We start from the raw sequence: 18,010 nt of genomic DNA, 5'->3' as shown, positions 1-18,010 counted from the left end.
CAACACATACACAATACTGTTTGAGGGTGGGTGACAGTATCACAAGGAAAAACAACACTGCACATGTGTCAGCATGCAGATTATGTGTTGCACAGGAACATACAGTGCAAGTGTAGACAGCCCTTGTTAACAACAGTATACGTGTACTTGATGCTTGTGTGTAGTTGTTCAGTGATTGTCTCCACCCTGGGACACAATGTGTACAAGGACAGAACAATGTTGTGCAAGTGTTACAAGCTGTGGGTGCATATATTTGCACACACACACACACACACACACACACACACACAAAACACATGATGGTGCTATGCAATAACTGCTATGTGTACTTTTGTGGTCAATGGAACTGGATGTGGTGTAGTAACGTGTGCCATGATCAACATGCTTCTTGTGGTCAGTCAACAATAATAATGTGTGCCAGACAGGCAGCTAGCATGCTGTACCTGAAGTGCAGTAACATGACTACATCCACAATTACACAGCCACTTGTTACATGGGTGTGTAAGGTGGCCAATAATGAGCATTTCCTAACATGAATGTATTATTTGTTCAAGACTGTTGCACAAAGACATGATAGGCCTCTACCCCTCAGGTATATTATAAGTGCTGCATAGATGATAAGTGGGATACTGAAGGGTGGGCATACAGCAGGTGTCATAATTGGACATGTGTAGCAGGCTAAGGTGCAGTGTCTATGCCAAACATGTCTGTGTTGTGCACATGTGTATCAGGTATGCCTATCCAATGTCCAGTACTGTGTTGCCACACATGTGTCATGCTCTGTGTATTGCATGTGAGTGAGGCAGCTACTGAGAATAATGGGATATGCATAGTCTCACAGCAAATATGCACAGCATGCATTATACGTAGGTGTGTTACATGTGCACACACTACATCTCCATATGACATGCACATGTCATTAGTAATAGTATTGTTGTTACACACTCACCAGCATGGATTGGCTGCCTTGCTGTCAATCCAGAGGGACCTGCAAAAATATGAGAGTGATTGCCAGTGGCCACAACTGTGCCATTGATACTGTGAGTATGATAAAGTACAGTAGTACAACAGCTGGCTTTCACAGGTATACAGATTATACTCAGAATATCAATCTTGCAGAAGAATTGGCAGGTTAACAGCTACACACACAGTACACATCTCACACACGCATAAACTACCAGTACAGAGAACAGTCAACTACAGATATGGCATGTTACCTGCACACTCCAATTCAACATGCTGGGTGGCTCCGGCCTCCATGATGACACATGTTTGTGAATGTTGTTGTTGTTGGCCTGGAGCCACAACACTTAGGAGGTGCTCCTCCACACTGGTGAGGGGGGGTGGATAGGTACCCCACCACCTGTGGCAAGCTGTTGTCTGTGGATATCAGATGCACGCTGCTGGACATGTCTAATTAAATCACTGCAGTGATGGCGTACCTGCTCATATGTCAGGTTATGCATGCCTATGTCATTTACCTGACGGACAAGTTCTTGCCACAGTGCAGCCCTCTCATGCTAGTTCTGGCTGGTCCTAGAAAGCAGCACAGAGAAATTCTGCACAAGGATCTGGTGGATCTCCTGATCCTCTGCTGCTGTATAAGGTGGGTTACGCTGATGCACCATCACCCTGGAAGGAAAAGAAAAATATGTGAGCAAGTCATGTGGCACACTTAATATTCTAATGTACTGATATCACTTAACTGCCATATATAGCATCTGTCCGTCTATCAGGGGATACACATGTTCAATACCACATATCAGTGCTCAGCCCACAACTGTCTGACAGTGCCTGCCACACTCCATACAACAAACTAGTATACACCAGCACTCGGCACACTGTTTGGGATACAATGCACAACCTCACACTGGGGGTATGTATCAAGCTAATGGATGAAGAATATTGTCATCCCATGCAATGAATGCAATGCACATTTACAGTTTCAACGGTAATCCACCCTAGTCTTTGATGCCATACCCCTAACTGACATATGTGCACAGTTGTTAATATAGCCAGCATACTGCTGTCAGAGTATACATGCTGCCAGGTACACACACATACCCTGTAACACACATGTGATTGCAGCCATGGTACAGGCATCATTACACACACATTACACATACATACAACACACAAATGTATGACGACACAGATGAACATTAACTGTGTACCTTATAGTACTGTGTGCCCCTACGTACAGATACCTATGCATGAGGTATGTAATCTGTGCAGACTACAGGAAACACACCAGACAGTGTTACCAGGGAATGTGAACATACACCATACTGTAGTGTTTAGGCCTACAACTTCAGGTAGTACAACAGTTCATATGTGAGCTGGATTCAACAGCAGTACCACTTACTGTGCATACATGTATTGCTTCTGCCTACAATGGGACACCGCAGTCATACACAGGGAACTACGGCACAACATATGCCAATCTACTATGTTTGCATCCCGATAACACATCTTTCTCTGGCCTCACACCTAGGACACAAACAACCATGACAGACACAAACTCACGCTAAGCTATCACACCTTTACAGACCTTGCACACAGTCAGTGTCACATTCATTCAACCTCACATAGCTGGTAGTGCACTGAGTATGTGTGTGTGTGCATTATGTCATAGGTAGGTACTATGCTATTGTACCTGGGCCTAGGGCAGCCTAGCCATATGCTACCCTGCCCTTTGGGACACATGTAATGTGATTTTACTTGCTCCTGTGAAACGGTTACACAGAGGTGACTCACAGGGCACATTACCTATCTCCATAACATTCATCAGGGGTATGTATGACATCTACTAATAAGGAGCCTTGTTTGTTAATGCTGGGTGGTTTAGTCCAGGGTATGGCATATTTGTGTATAGGAACCGGTACCTCCAGCATGTGCTGTTTAGTGCAGTGACAATGATTAAGGCCCTAGGTCATGTAGGCTGGATGGATTGTGAGGTGTTGCCATGGTGGTTGGCCAACTGGTATGGGTGTGACATAACTCTGTATGTCCAGCAGTGGTAACCTCTGTGTAGGAAGTATGCAAGGCACTCTAGCTGTAGTTTTGTGAGTCAGTCTGCATAGGGAATGTGTTTGAGGGCATTATCAGTCTTTGTTAGGTATGTCTGTGGCCTTTCCACTTGCTGTAGTTCTCATGGGAGGTACATACTGCATAGGACATTGTGAGGTGTAGAGGGGTACACTGACTTACACTTCCCTAGCTGACACACCTTTTGTGATGACACGTACCATGTACAGGGATTACAAGACTAGTGTGCCACTGTGGATATCAAAGGGAGGCTATTGTACACCTGTGTCCCATGTTCCCTTCTGACACCTCCAGTGGTAGGCAGGCAACCACCTATGTGGTAGTTAGTGGGTAACGTGTTTTGGAATGGGGTATGGTACTGCAGTATCAACACTGGTGTTCAGTCCATGCCTTGGTCACCAGGCACCTGTTACAATACATCTGCCCCATGTCCCCTCTCTCACTCTCTCTCTCTATATATATATATATAGATATAGATATAGATATATATATATATATATATACATATAAATATATATATATATATATATATATATATATATATATATATATATCAATATATACATATCTATATATATATATATATATATATATATATATATATGTAAATATATATACATATCTACATATATGTGTATATATATATATATATATATATATATATATACACACACACACCGCTATATATAACCATATATATATACTTATCTATAAACATTCATATCTATCTGTATATATGTATGTATCTACATATATATCTATATATGTATGTATCTATTATATCTATATGTATATACATATTCTATCTATCTATATATCTCTATCTCTCTATACATACCTCTCTATCTATGTACATATATATATATATGTATATATATATATATATATATATATATATATATATATATATATATATATATATATATATATATATATATATATATATATATATATATATATATATATATATATATATATATACGCACACTTCTAAACATCCATTGCTGTACATATACATGCACATCTAGGCACATAGACTGGCCACCTTTCATGGTGGGAATATCACTTCTGAAACAGTTGTGAGACATACCATTCTGTAATGATATTGAACAGTGCTGTGCAGAATGCATTATGCTGTCCTCAGGCCATATAGCTGTAGCAGGCCTCACTGGCTCAGACCCACAGACGTTCACCACCACATGACATATACCTGCACTGCATGCTGTTTTCAATGCCACACACTACAACCTACATTGATATATGCACATAGCAACCTTCAACTACATATGTATGTCCAGCCTTCACTAACAGTTGCAGTATGTCCCTTGCCCTATGCACATCTGCATATACATATAGATATAGACTGCTAACATATATGGAGGGTTCACAGTATGTAGATTACCTTTCAGACACATCATTCAGATGCCAGCAAATACATATATGTTACATACATTACCTTTGTATTTCTCACCTCTGTCAGTTGTCCCTGTTGATGTGTTATATTTCTGTATTTTGTGGATTGGTGTCTCTGACAGCGTTTTTCTTTTGGCTTGCTTGCTTGCTTTTTTTTTTTTTTGGTCTCTGTCTCTGTCTCTCTCTCTGTCTCTGTCTCTGTCTCTCTCTCTCTCTCCCTCCTGTTGCTGCAATGATATTATTGCATGTGTGGACTGGCAGTACAGGCTGCTTTTGTAGGTATCTGCACATGTGCATGTGATGGCCTCGGCATCAATTGGTGGCCAGCATTTAGTAATTGCATGCAGCCTGCTGTGTGGTAATTGCAGTTCTCACTGTGATTTCAGGACACTGCTATAAAATGATAGGTTAGGTAGGCGTAGGCCTTTCAGTTTTGCAAGGTGGGGACCATGCTGGTTTGCTGTGGACACTGTTGTGTCAGTCAGAAGGTTGGTATATCTATCTTATCTGAGGCTGTGTTGTAGCCACTGAAATGCATGTTGTACTGAAACCTGGCTGTTGCTTCTTCCAGTTCACTCTTCTCAGTGTGTATGTTAACTCACACCTGCTAATGCTAACACTGTTTACATGGGAGTATGCACTTTCCTGTGGGATTTGTGGATTAACTGGCATACAACAGTAGTTCTTGCAATGTGTTGCTATGGCTTTTCTATTTTCCCTTTGCATTCACTCCTTGAATGCCTGATATTTGTCTTTACTGGAATGTGTTGCTATGGCTTTCCTATTTTCCATTTACATTCACTCCTTGTAATGCTTGAGATATTTCTTTCAGCACTACGTTCCTATATGTCTGCTGTGGCTTGGTGGTACTTCATGCAGTCTGGTGAGCTCAAGGTCTGGAGTTTGACACTTACAAAGGTATTTTATTTTGCTGCTGAGCAGTACTAGGGCCTTGTCATACAGAGTAAATAAGGCACTTTTAAACAGTTGTAAGCGGGAAGCAGGAAGTCAGTGGGGACACCAGCTAGGGATGTGCAGGCTGGGTGTAGGGAAGGTCCATAGCTGCACATTTCTTTAACTGCAATAGCTGTACATATGTTTGACATTTGGTGTGACATTTGAAACCTTCCACCCCTGAGAGAGGGGTGAGGACAACTATGTATATTGTACTAACAATTATGATTATCGGGCACATGCAGTGCTTGTGAACTGCTATACTGTCATTAGTATGTTAGATGGCTATATCCTTTGATATTTCTGTGTTGTACTCCTACATAAGGGCATGCTTGTGGAAGTAATTCTACAGCTATTCACAGAGTTTGTAACAGCAGACAGGCTGATATGCCTGTGTGTTTCTGACACTTCCAGGCCTGAGATACTTTCAGGTATATATTTGACCAGCCTCAGGGAAAGGTACATATCAGTGGGATACACCCGTGATATATTTCAGATATTCTGCAGTTGTGACTGTGGGGTATTTTGAGCATATGTATTACTACATCATTTCTGACATGCAAGTAGTGTCTACTGTAACTTATTGACAGTTACCATTACGTGGGATTCCCCACCTTTCTGTCTACTGTTAGTACATTTCACAGGGAGTCAGTGGGGCACAGGTAACATTTGTTTTCAAATCAGGGACATCCCTGTAAAGCAGTCACAGTTGGGAGGTCTGGCCTCTTACCTATTCAGATATGGCGGTGTTCATCCTGCACTGATACTGTGTGGGGTTTGTAAGGTGCTACTGTAACATTATTACCTACTAGTATGGCTGTTTCTCTTATCACACTCATGTAATGCAATTCCGCAAGAATTGCCAGTAAAGATACACAGAACAAGCTTTGTGTAATGGCCTTCCTATTTTCCCTTTACATTCACTCATTATATTTCATGATATATTTCTTTCTGCACCAGGTTCTTGTATATCTGCTGTGGCTCAGTGGTAATTCATGCAGTCTAGTGTTCCCAAGGTCCAGGGTTTGAGACTGACAGGGGTATTTTATTTTGCTGATGAGCCTTGTCATACAGAGTGACTAAGGCACTTTTAAGCAGTTGTAACTGGGTTTGCGCGAGTTTGCGCGACACTTAGCTACGCTTATTTATGCTTAGCTAAGCGCACACAAGCACACACCCGCTGACTATTGCTTAAAAGTGCTTATTCCCGCTAACACCCGTGCTAATTTCTTTTAAATAAACGAAAATGGGGAAATAGGACAGTGGTGAAAAAGGGGGCACAAAGAGGGTAGGACAGTAGGAAAACAAGCTTGGGATGTGCAGGAAGGATGTAGGGAAGGCCCATAGCTTCCCAATTCTTTACCAGCAACAGCTGTGCATATGTTAGAAATTTAGAGTGAGATTTGAAACCTTCCACCCCTGAGAGAGGAACAAGGACAACAAAGTATGTTGTACAGCCAATTGTAATTATCAGTTTACATGTCCAGCAGACATGTATGCGAAATGGGCAGCTATGTATGGGGCGTAATTTTTTTGTGGGAACAGAGTGCCCTTTTTTTTTTTCAGGTGAGAGAGAAATGTGAGGTACAGTAAGTAGGTATATTTGGGGAGGTAGGTTGGGGAGGTTAACAGACAAGACACACAAGACACATACAGGGGCGGAGTATGACACATGTGGGGGGTAAACACAATTGACGGGGATGGATGTTTGGATATCACAAGCCCATGAGCCCACAGATGGCAACAGTGGATCTGAGATCCCCACCCATGGGCCGTTACCACTGTGCCTTCACAGCCTAGGCTGGGGCTGTGCTGGGGGCTGGATAGGACGGGCAGGCACACCTGTGAGTTGTGCCACTCTCGCCTTAAGCTGGCACAGGGGATCAGTCATGGAACGCCTGATCTCACTACACAACACAGACCGGACCCAATGGAGGGTGAGTGGAGGCTCTCCTCCGGCCACTCTTGCAGAGGGGGGATGAGCCCCATCCCCTGCAGCGCTTCCACCTGAAGGTGGCACAGGGCCACTGGAGGAGGAGGTCCCGGCCTGGGCACTGGTGCCAGGTGTACTCGCCAGATGAGGTGGGAGAGGTGGGTCCACTGGAACCCTCTTTCCCTGTTGTCCTATGTTTAGCAGTATTATATGGCATTTTGGGTTAGTAACAAACAACACCATTCAAAATTAGTTGTAACAGCATGCATCAGTATTCCCATTAACCAAACAGACATGAATTCCGAACATTGAGCAGCAAGCATAACACATGCATATTTAGAACAACAGTGGACATTCCAACAGCATGCAGGGTTCATTGGTGGCAACAGGCCATCAGGTTTGGATATGTGAACAGGGCACATGCATCAACGTACATGCAGATATGTATAAACCAACAGGACAAATGTCCGTTGGAATTAATTGTGAATACACATACCCAGTTTGGTGTGGAATGGCATCATTTGTGAGAATAGGGTAGGGTGGAGAAATATTACATTAACAACTTAAACTACCTATACATATACTGTACATTCCTAGTAGATGCAGATATATATCCCCTACATGTATTAGTACAGTTTCCTGTATGTAACCTTAGGAATGTTGGTGATGGGGATGTTACTGCTACATTAATATACATTCCATTTTTATTCATATATGTTCATATCTGGCTGTATTCAGGTAAAGCATCCGGCTACATTTGATTTATATGGATCTAGACAACTGTGGATGTTCAGCATTTCATACAACCATACTATCTCCATAATGCAAGGGTACAGCAACATATCCAAATTGTGGGATGGACACAGTCCTGGTTCTGTACTTTATTAAAGACATTTCACTCTTTGGTTGTGGCTGTCTCATTCATTTCATTATGTAGTGAATGCAGTATACCTTTATTCCAGACTTATTACAGCTTTCTTGGTAGCTTCAAACTGTCTTTCTCACACTCTCTCACTTATTTTATATTTACATTTCAGGATGGTACTTAATTCTAGGCTTTATTAACATTTATTACTGGGTTACAACAATCCTTTCCAGCTGACTCACTTATTTCATATGGCAGAATTTACAAGGATGTATTCGACACATGTCTATCCTTTGTTGATTGATTACAACACTCATTTTCAGGCTGAAGCAGTTATCTGATATTACAATACAGTTGGAAACTTTATTTGAGACTTGTTTAATCTTTATTACTGGATTGCAATACTCTTTTCCAGGCTGCATCACTTATCTAATCTTACAATACTAGCAGAATCTTTCTTCTAGGCTTATTTGACCTTTATTATTGGGTTACAACACTGAACTCTTTTACAGGCTGTCTCACTTCTATTCTATAACAATACCAGCAGAATAATTACTAACCTGCCTGGTGGCACAACCTTGCCAGCCTACCAGCATAGGCTTGCTGATTTGCGGAACGAACACCTGCAGCTGTAATATAAATGAAGGAATATTGGAACATACCTATCCATACTATAGGCTAGGATAGCTTTTCTTACATACTTAATTACATGGATACTTACTCAGTAGTGGGGCTTTGGGCATTTGACGGGCCTCCTGGATCCATTGGTTCAGTTGGTCCTCCTTTCGCCGCTTCAGGTCCACATGGTGGTGACAGACATGTTCACCAGTCCTCGGAATGCCTGTGGGACTGGTGAGATCATGTGCCAACCGGTTCCACACCTCTGCCTTGTACGCTCCCCATTGAACCTGGCCCTGCATGAGTTGGCCTTCATGATGGTGGACTAGGAGCCAAACCATATATTTTGACTCCTCAACGCCCCATGTTTGTGCTCTAAAGTGATTTCCCTCTTCTGCACCTGCCATCCTGACTGCAAATGGGTACCACAATCAGTTATGGTGTGTATTCCCGCCTATGGGGTTTATATATGCCGGTTTTCCCACACTTATCTGTGATTGGCCATTTTGGATATTTCTCTGCTTACAGCAAACCTGCTTTGTCATGGTTATATTTTCATTCATTCCTATATGTATGGTAATACTGTATTTCTAAGTACAACTGTCAAGGCTTAGTGGTCCAGTACTTTGACTATGGTACACAGTATCCTGGGTTCTATCCTTGTCATTGCTTTTTTTATTTTACTACTGTCTAGACATGCTAGGAGGTGTGTTTATGTAAAGGCGACTTTGCTACAGCTTGCCCAACATTGCCCGACGGTAAGCTGGTTGGCACGCTACGCAGCTCCGCGCAAACGGCTTACGCAGGGTAACGTGTTATTTAGCTATAAGCACTCATATTAAGCTTGTTAAAGTGCTGCTCAGCTACGGGCACTCATATTACACTTGTTAAAATGCTGCTCAGCTACGGGCACTCATATTAAGCTGGGTACAGCGCTGTCCAGCTACGGGCAATTATGATCCTTTTTTATATATTACATCGGTTATGTTCACAAATACATGGGCCATTTCATTACATTTTACTTAAATTATAGTTATATATGTCAGGGGATTGTTTCATACTTATTTAAATAAAACTGGAGAATGACATTGTGGGTGCTCAAACTGTGACTACCTCCTCTTTGGCCGACGTCTCTACCGCTACGCTATTGCTACTTGGCTTAATTTGCATATGTAGGTCTTATATACTTTTCAATGTCTGCTAACTGTGGCTGAGCAAAGGGCATACCCGCGCAAACGAGCGCAAATGCGGGCAAACATTTTGGAAATTATAAAAAAAAAAAAAGGAAACTGCTATTTTTACATTTTACACATTTTCAGTAGGGTTTAGTCTGTGGGGATGTGTGGTGTTGTGTTCCTTGACATTTCAGCGGACTCGCTCGTGGGTGTTTACTTTTAGGACTCTGACTCTTCTGGGGGAGTGTCCCTTTGCTGTACTCGGCAATCAGACATGCCCCCTACTTTCCTACATGGACTGTGTTAGACTAGGGTATGATTCAGCATGCCCTCATGAATATGCATGGCATGCTGACGTCATACTGTTCAACTGCAGCCTCCGAGTAAGACATATTAAGTCTTACATGGAGGTTTCGTGAATCCGGCCCAAAGTGTTGATCTTGTCATTGTCAAAGTCAGTATGACCAGTCAAATATTCCATAAATAAATCAATTCCAGCTTCTTGATCTATACTTTTATAGAGGGAAGTGACATCAAGTGTTGCAAAAAATATAGTTGATATATCAAAATTTACAAAATTAAATTCACGTAACAACGCTAATAGATGCCAAGAATCTTTTAAGTAAAACCTGGAAATTTGAACAATAGGGTTCAAAATTTTATCTAACAAAATATAAATTGGTTCAGTCTTAGAGTATAATGCTGACAATATGGGTCTAAAGGAGGGGGCACTTCTGCATTTGTGGACTTTAGGAATACCAAAGAGAACTGCTAATTTCAGATGTTCAAACTCTAAGAACATGTATACTGAGTGTTCAATATTACCTTGACAAAACAAATCAAATAAAGTGTCAATATGCTTGAAACACAATAACATCATTTATATTGACCTGTTTGTAGTTTCTATGGTCACTCAAAAGTTGGAACATAGCATTTTCATAGTCCACAGTATGCATAATGACTAGAGCCCCACCCTTATCTGCCTTCATTACTCTAAGACCCTTGTTAGTAACTAAGTCAGTTAATGCTTTCCTCTCTCCCTGAGTAAGATTATCAGTACTATGGGACCATCTACTAATGTCCCTAAAATGCTGTTCACATAGTCTACCAAAAACTTGTAAGGAAGAGCATACGTCAGGATTATAAGTACTTCTACATTTACATTGTTCTGTGGGTAAAACAGAAGTAGACAAACCATCAAAAATGAACTTCAAATTTAACTTTAAGTATAACTTAAAATCCACAAACAAATTTACTACATTCACTTTGTTAGAAGGAATAAATGTAAAGCCGCGTTGTAACACCTCATAGGTGTCATCTGTTAAGTTAACATCAGACAAGTTTAACATGTCTATACAAAAGTTTAAGTTCTCTTTTTGTTGTTTCTGTTGTTCCCTTTCTTCCCTTGTGCCTTCTTGTGTGTGGCCTGAACTTCTTTCGACCACCTCAGGGTTTTCTGTACCCCTGATTTGTCCACTAAAAAGGTCCATTCATTGTGGACATAGCAGCACCAACACTGGGAGAATTATTGACAACATTCATATTGCCAGCATCACACTGACTAGAAACAGAAGTAGAAGCAATTACCTCTTGTAAGACTATTAGTACTATCAAATGCACCAGTTGGTTTCACAGTTTGTACTGATGTTAAACGTTTAGGTAAAGGATAGGCAGTCTTGTCTTTATAGGTAGCCAAGTCCCTCTTCAATTTTGTTTGTTTCCTATTAATAATGGTCACCCTCTGTCTGTCTACTTTGATGGAAATACCTTCATATAAAGTAGAAAAGCGTTGGAAAAATTTGGACCCCCTAACTTTCATGTCCAGAGTTTCCACGTCAGTTTTTAAATTAGTAATATTACATTTATAATGGGCAACTAATATTTTCATCAGGGCAACACCAGTACCATTAAAATGTTCAGTCAATTGCTGGTACAAAGTGTCCCCTTGTTGAAAACAGTTAGGAAATTTAAATAATCTTAAGCCATGATGCACACAGCAGAGTCTTATGCATTCTTCTAAGTAAGATACTTCTAACTACAAAGAAATAATTTTTAAGGAAAGCTTTTCTAAAGAAAATATGTCATTTTGCAAATCTCAAACTCATCTGAGCAGCTACTTTCAATAGTGGCACTTACTTGTGTTTCATGACTGTCCAATTTGAAGGGTTTTCAAACACACTATAAACATGAGAAACTACATGTTTATGTGAAATTGTGCTAGCTGAAGTCCCAACAGCACCATTAGAATGAGAAACGCCATCGCTAGATCCACTGAATGAAGAAACACCCCCATCTTTGTTTCCTCCAGCCAACTGAATGAGGGATTGTTGTACTGAAGTCAGCACACTACTAGCATTACTGCTCTGTAGCTGGACTCCTCCTCCTTGATTACCTTGACAGTGAGAAAAGCCTTCACAGATAGCAGCAATAATGTTGTCCATAAAGGATTCATTAGACACAAGGGATTTGTCTAACACTGAATGGGTGGTTAAGTTCAATAAACAGTCCCGTATAAGCTCATTTTCTGCCATAATGCTGCCCAAACACCTCCAAAATCAACCACAAAAGTTTTCTCCCTTATAAAGTGGTACTATGTGTGATTGTTTCCATATTGCAGGAATATCTGACATGAGGACTGGGAATGAAAATGCAAAGGCCTCAGCTGCTGTTGTGATACATTTTGCTCAAGTTATCAACTGCTGGAGTTTCTGCCTGGGTGAAGAAGGTTATTGATGGTGGATCAGAAAGTTCTGAATGTTTACATAGCAATTTTTGTCCTTTTTACAAGGGTTTTTACTTGGTTCTATGGATAGCAGTAGGTCTGTAAATTGGAAGAGTTTTGTTACTCTGCCTGATTTTCCATCCCTTTTTCCAAAGTCTCTTGACTTGTTTAGTGCTGTGAATTAGCCAGGTGCAGATCCAGGTTTTATGCATGTTTTCCTTATTAGTGCATACTCATTTAGAAAGTTTAATACGACCTGATTAATTCATTGCTTCTTAAAAGAGTATAGTCAACAGGAAAGCAGAGTTCCTGTGTATTCTGTTAAGTGTAAACTCATTTTTACAGAGACTTCCCCGTGCACCTGAAATGAGTATATTTGTCATTATTTTCAAATTCTAATTTCTGAAGTCCTGCCATAGGTGTGTACATAAAACTAAAGCAGCAAAGTGGCATCTATACGTTAACATGATTTGTTAAGTATGGCGGTGAAATAGTCAGCATGGGATGTACAGAGCTGGGGTTGTTAAAGAGTGTTTACAAAAAGTTATGCAAAAATTAAGACATTCTTCTACTGTTTATATTAGTAATGCAAAAACAAACTGTGATACTTTCATCTTGGGGGTGGTATACTCAAGCAGTGAGTGTTAGTAAAAATGACAATAAAACATAGTGGGTAATGTGAAGACTTTTGGAAATATAAATGCTCTTTTGGCAAAGTAGTTATGACCATTATCTAGATTTTCATAACTACATTACTTTCATAAAAGCTGTGTGTCCTACAGGTAGACAAATGCCCCCATATTATACAAAACATTAAAGCTCACAATGTTGCCACTGAAACTTGCCATTTAACACACATTTTTAAATTAATATTGTTTTGAAATATTGTGAAATTATTATATGCATAATTTGCATAGATTCAGCAATATCAGATAACAGTATGCTACCCCCTCTTGTCATACATTACTAATATCATGGATCTATCTTGCATACTTACAGAGATATCACTTTTTGTTTGATAATAACACTAGTGTTCTTTGGCAAATAAAATGCTTTTTCTTTCATAAAATTCCTATATAAAATCAGTGTCTACAAACCTTTGATATTAACATCAGCTTATAGCCCATTGTTTGCCAAAGAAATATCTTCTTTTACATTTTTGTAACTGTTACCATTTATCAGATATTATAAATTTGAAGAAGTATGTTTTCAGTAGAAGATTTTGGAGATAATCTTTCAAGAAGCTTGTAGTTTCCTAGCTTAGAAGATCTCAGGCAGTAAATGTGTTAATTAGCCTTCTGATGTCAGGATTAAATGAGTTAAAGTTGGTGATGCCTTTATCTGGGGTAGCTGTTTCAAGCAGTGCCAGTTAGAGTGATGCAGGACATTGGAGAAAGAGTCCGCATTGTTTTTACTGAGGTTTCAAAATTGTTTATACTGAACAGGATTTGTCTGTTTAACATTTTGATGATACAGGTGGCATGGTGATCACTTAGAAAATCAGACAGACTGCCCACGTGAGTGATTTTTATTAGGGGTGGTATTAACCATCCAATCCAAGACTGATGTAAGGCATTGGGCCGGATTCACGAAGGCTTGCACGGAGTCTTAGAGTAGAGTAAGACTCCATGCAGCCAACATGTCTGCTGAGCGATCCAGGAAGTGCCGTTAGGGGAGTGTAACAGAGCTCCTTAAACTAGTCCTACATGGACAGGGCTGAGATATGCAAATTACCTCAATTGCAGGCATGCAAATAAGGTAAATTTGCGATCCAGGAAACCCAAACCTGTCCGAGTAGGAGTAGTGTTATTTGTAGAAATGTACTCAGTTGATAACTGAGTACGGTTCTGCAAATATCAAAATGGAGCCATGTCAGCTGGAAAAAAAACATGCATTCACAGGAGGAAGCATGCCAATGGTCAAAAATACAGCCATTGGCAACGGGAAGTGATGCAAATTAAAAATAAAATAACTTTTTTTTATCCCGATCACTGGGGTTTAGTTGTGCCCTAAAAAGCAGAAAATTAATAATTAAGATCCACAAATGTGGATTTTATAGCTAAAATGAATTTACAATGCAAGGGAATGGCAGGCTGAAGACAACATGGCCACCGAGTAGAGGTTGCTAAGTGGGGAAGCTCAGTCTAAGAAATGTAACTAAGCATTAGTAGGCAATCCTATGCAAATGAGAGTTAGGATAGTGAATCGCAAGTTTACATAGCAAATGAGCACAGTCAGTGGAGTATAGGAGTAGGATAAGGGGAGTAACAGAGTAGAAGATAGTTGACATCACGAGGGGGTTATGTATGAAGGGAGTGAAGCTCATTGGAGCAGAGTGACGTGTCAGCTTACATTTACATAATAGTGAAAGAGGTGTGTCAACAGGTAGGCCAGGTAAAGTCAAGAAATGGAAGGTGTATGCCGTGGATAACACCAACGTTTCTTGCTGAGCGTGCATGCACGTGTGTGCGTGCCAGTAAACCCGAGTTAGACAATGTGCGCGTGTGTAAGCGTGTGTGCATGCGTGTAGGCTTGAGTAAGCATATGTAAGGCTGTGGAAACAGCTGTAAGCGCGTTTGCACCGATGTGTGCGTGTTTTAACAAGAATAAGCAAGTTTTAGTCCATGTAAGCATGTGTGCGCGCATTAGCTGCTGTGTGCATGTTTGCGCTTGTGTGTGCGGCGCCCCCCCCCCCGAGGAAACAGAAAGGAAAAAGGAAGCACACCAAATAGTGGAAGTTACCAGGGAGTACTAGCAGAGCTAGCAGGTGAAAACAATCAGAATCAGGCAATTACCCAGGCAGAACACTATCCCAGCCTAGCCCAGCACTTAAAACTCTGCAAACAATAGTCCATTATGTTTCTCTCAAGAGACACTGCAACACTGCAGTAAGCTAATAGAAGTGAAAACTGAAAAGGCTTCACTGAGACAAAAAATTTTAGGGGCTGCCATTGCTGTTATAAGGCGACATATGCAACATGCTGGGGGTGGTGATAATGCAAATGCTGCTGGACAACCCACAGTGAGGAGACAGAGAAGAGTGTACAGCCCCAGGGTTACCTACCAGGGGCTACATGAGCTGGAGATAGTGGAGCGCTATAGAGTGGACAGAGACCTCTTGCAGCAAATTGTTGAGCTGTGCAGGCCATGCCTCACACACAGAACCAACAGAGGGGAACCCATCCCAGTGGAAACTAAGGTATGTGTTGGCCTAAGAATATTAGCAACAGGTACCTTCCAGAGACCAACTGGTGATATGATGGGGATATAACAGGCACCAGCATCCAGGGTACTGCACCAGTTCCTGGATGCCATGTCAGCACATGTCGGTGATCATGTATATTTCCCCAATTCCCATGAGGTATTGGCCAACAATATGCATCTCTTCCAGCAAATAGCAGAATACCCTGAGGTAGTGGGTGCAATAGACTGCACGCACATACACATCAAAGCACCAGCCGGTGAGTGGGGTAGGGTCTACTTCAACTGCAAAGGCTTCCCCTCCATCAACTGCCAGGTTGTGTGCGATGCCCAGGGCATAATACTGAATGTGTGTGCTGGCTGCACTGGAAGCTACCATGATTCCCATATCTGGCATCTGATGCAGCTGTACCAGACATTTGCCAATGGGGACATCCCACATGGTCACCTAGTGGGGGATGCTGGCTATGCACTGGAGCTGTGGCTGATGACACCCATCAGAAACGCACACACACCTGAACAGGAACGCCATAATGAGGCACATGCACAAACACGAAATATAATCGAGCGTGTGTTTGGGCTGCTCAAATCACGGTTCCGGTGCCTGGACACATCTGGTGGAGCCTTGCAGTACTCACCAACTACATGTACCCAAATTGTCATGGTATGTGCTATGCTACATAATATGATCCTGTGAAAACAGCTGCAGCAGGAACAGCATAGGCCCGGGCCAAACAGCCTCCCACCATTGCCAAGGCCATCACAGGCAGAGCGTGACTCAGAGGAGGAACAACCTGAGCCTGCCCCAGTAGGCAAAAGGAGGCGTGCCCAGTATGCTTTGGCCTTGGCAAAGAGGCAACACATAGCACATACACTGGCTCAGTAGGAACTCTGGAAATGATACCTCTCTCTGACCCGCACATATAGTAAAAGGGATGCCTACGTTGACACTACCTGCTTTCAAACATGTATAGGGAGTGTAGTATGTGCATCCGACATAGGCAGCCCTGCATCAACACCTGAGGTATGATTGCCATGTGTTAAGCAATATACAGCAGTGCTAAATAGCATTTACCATCATGAGGTCAATGTAAACAAAATCGCACACACCAACTACTACAAATGTGGTCAATGTAGAGTAATATTGGCCAATGTCCAGCAATGATGGTTAATATTGAGCAATGTTGGACAAGCTGGGTCTAGGTAGGGCATAGCTGAACAAAAGCCAACATGCTCATATTTGCTCTACTGGCCCCTAAGCAGTCTAGTCTGCTCAGTATGAAAATATAAGTGGCAATGGGCCTTGAACCCAGAATACTGTGCATTATAGTCATAGTACTGAACCACTAAACCATGACAGTAGTGCAGTGGTTAGCCTGTATGAAGAAATGTCGATAAGTCTATGCAAAGTATTTCACAGAAACCCTTCAGGTACAGCATAATCCCTGTCGAGTTATGACACAAAGGTGGGTCCTGCAGTAAGAATAGAGCCTGACTTTCAACACACACAGTACAAATGTTAATAATGGACATGTAGACATACATCAACAAATGTAGTGGACCTCAGACAGCGACATACTGAAAGGTCACACTGGGCATGCTCACACACTTGAATACATGAAACAAATGTCAGGCAACAGAACACTGACAGTCTGAACTGGGCATGCTCACACACTTAGGCCATGTTGGAGTAAAGCATTGGGCCACACATAGCAGGCAGTTGCATGTGTTAACCCAGGAACCTCTCACTACACAGCAATCTGCCCTGTGCACACACTTATATGACAACAGACACGTATATAATATAGTGGAACCCTGCCATAAGCAAATATGTTCTGCAGATACCTAAGCAGTTCATATAAAGTGTGAAAGCAAAGATGATAAAAACCTGCAAACAGTATCAGCAATAAACATTGTGCATCATGAAAATTATCATAGGTTCCGAGGTTGATACTAGGCTATCTGCCCTATGGCATGTACAAGCATAGCCAGAGTGTGTTTGGCTACTGCAACCCAGTCAAATCAGAGCACTGTGCCTGTGAATAGTAGGTCACACAAGATAGCCCATGTACGTTCAGTGT

Source organism: Protopterus annectens, chromosome 7.part0 (genome assembly GCF_019279795.1).
Source record: "Protopterus annectens isolate FY-2018-M chromosome 7.part0, PAN1.0, whole genome shotgun sequence".
In the NCBI taxonomy this organism is placed as follows: Eukaryota; Metazoa; Chordata; order Ceratodontiformes; family Protopteridae; genus Protopterus; species Protopterus annectens.
This window is presented reverse-complemented; position numbering follows the sequence as displayed.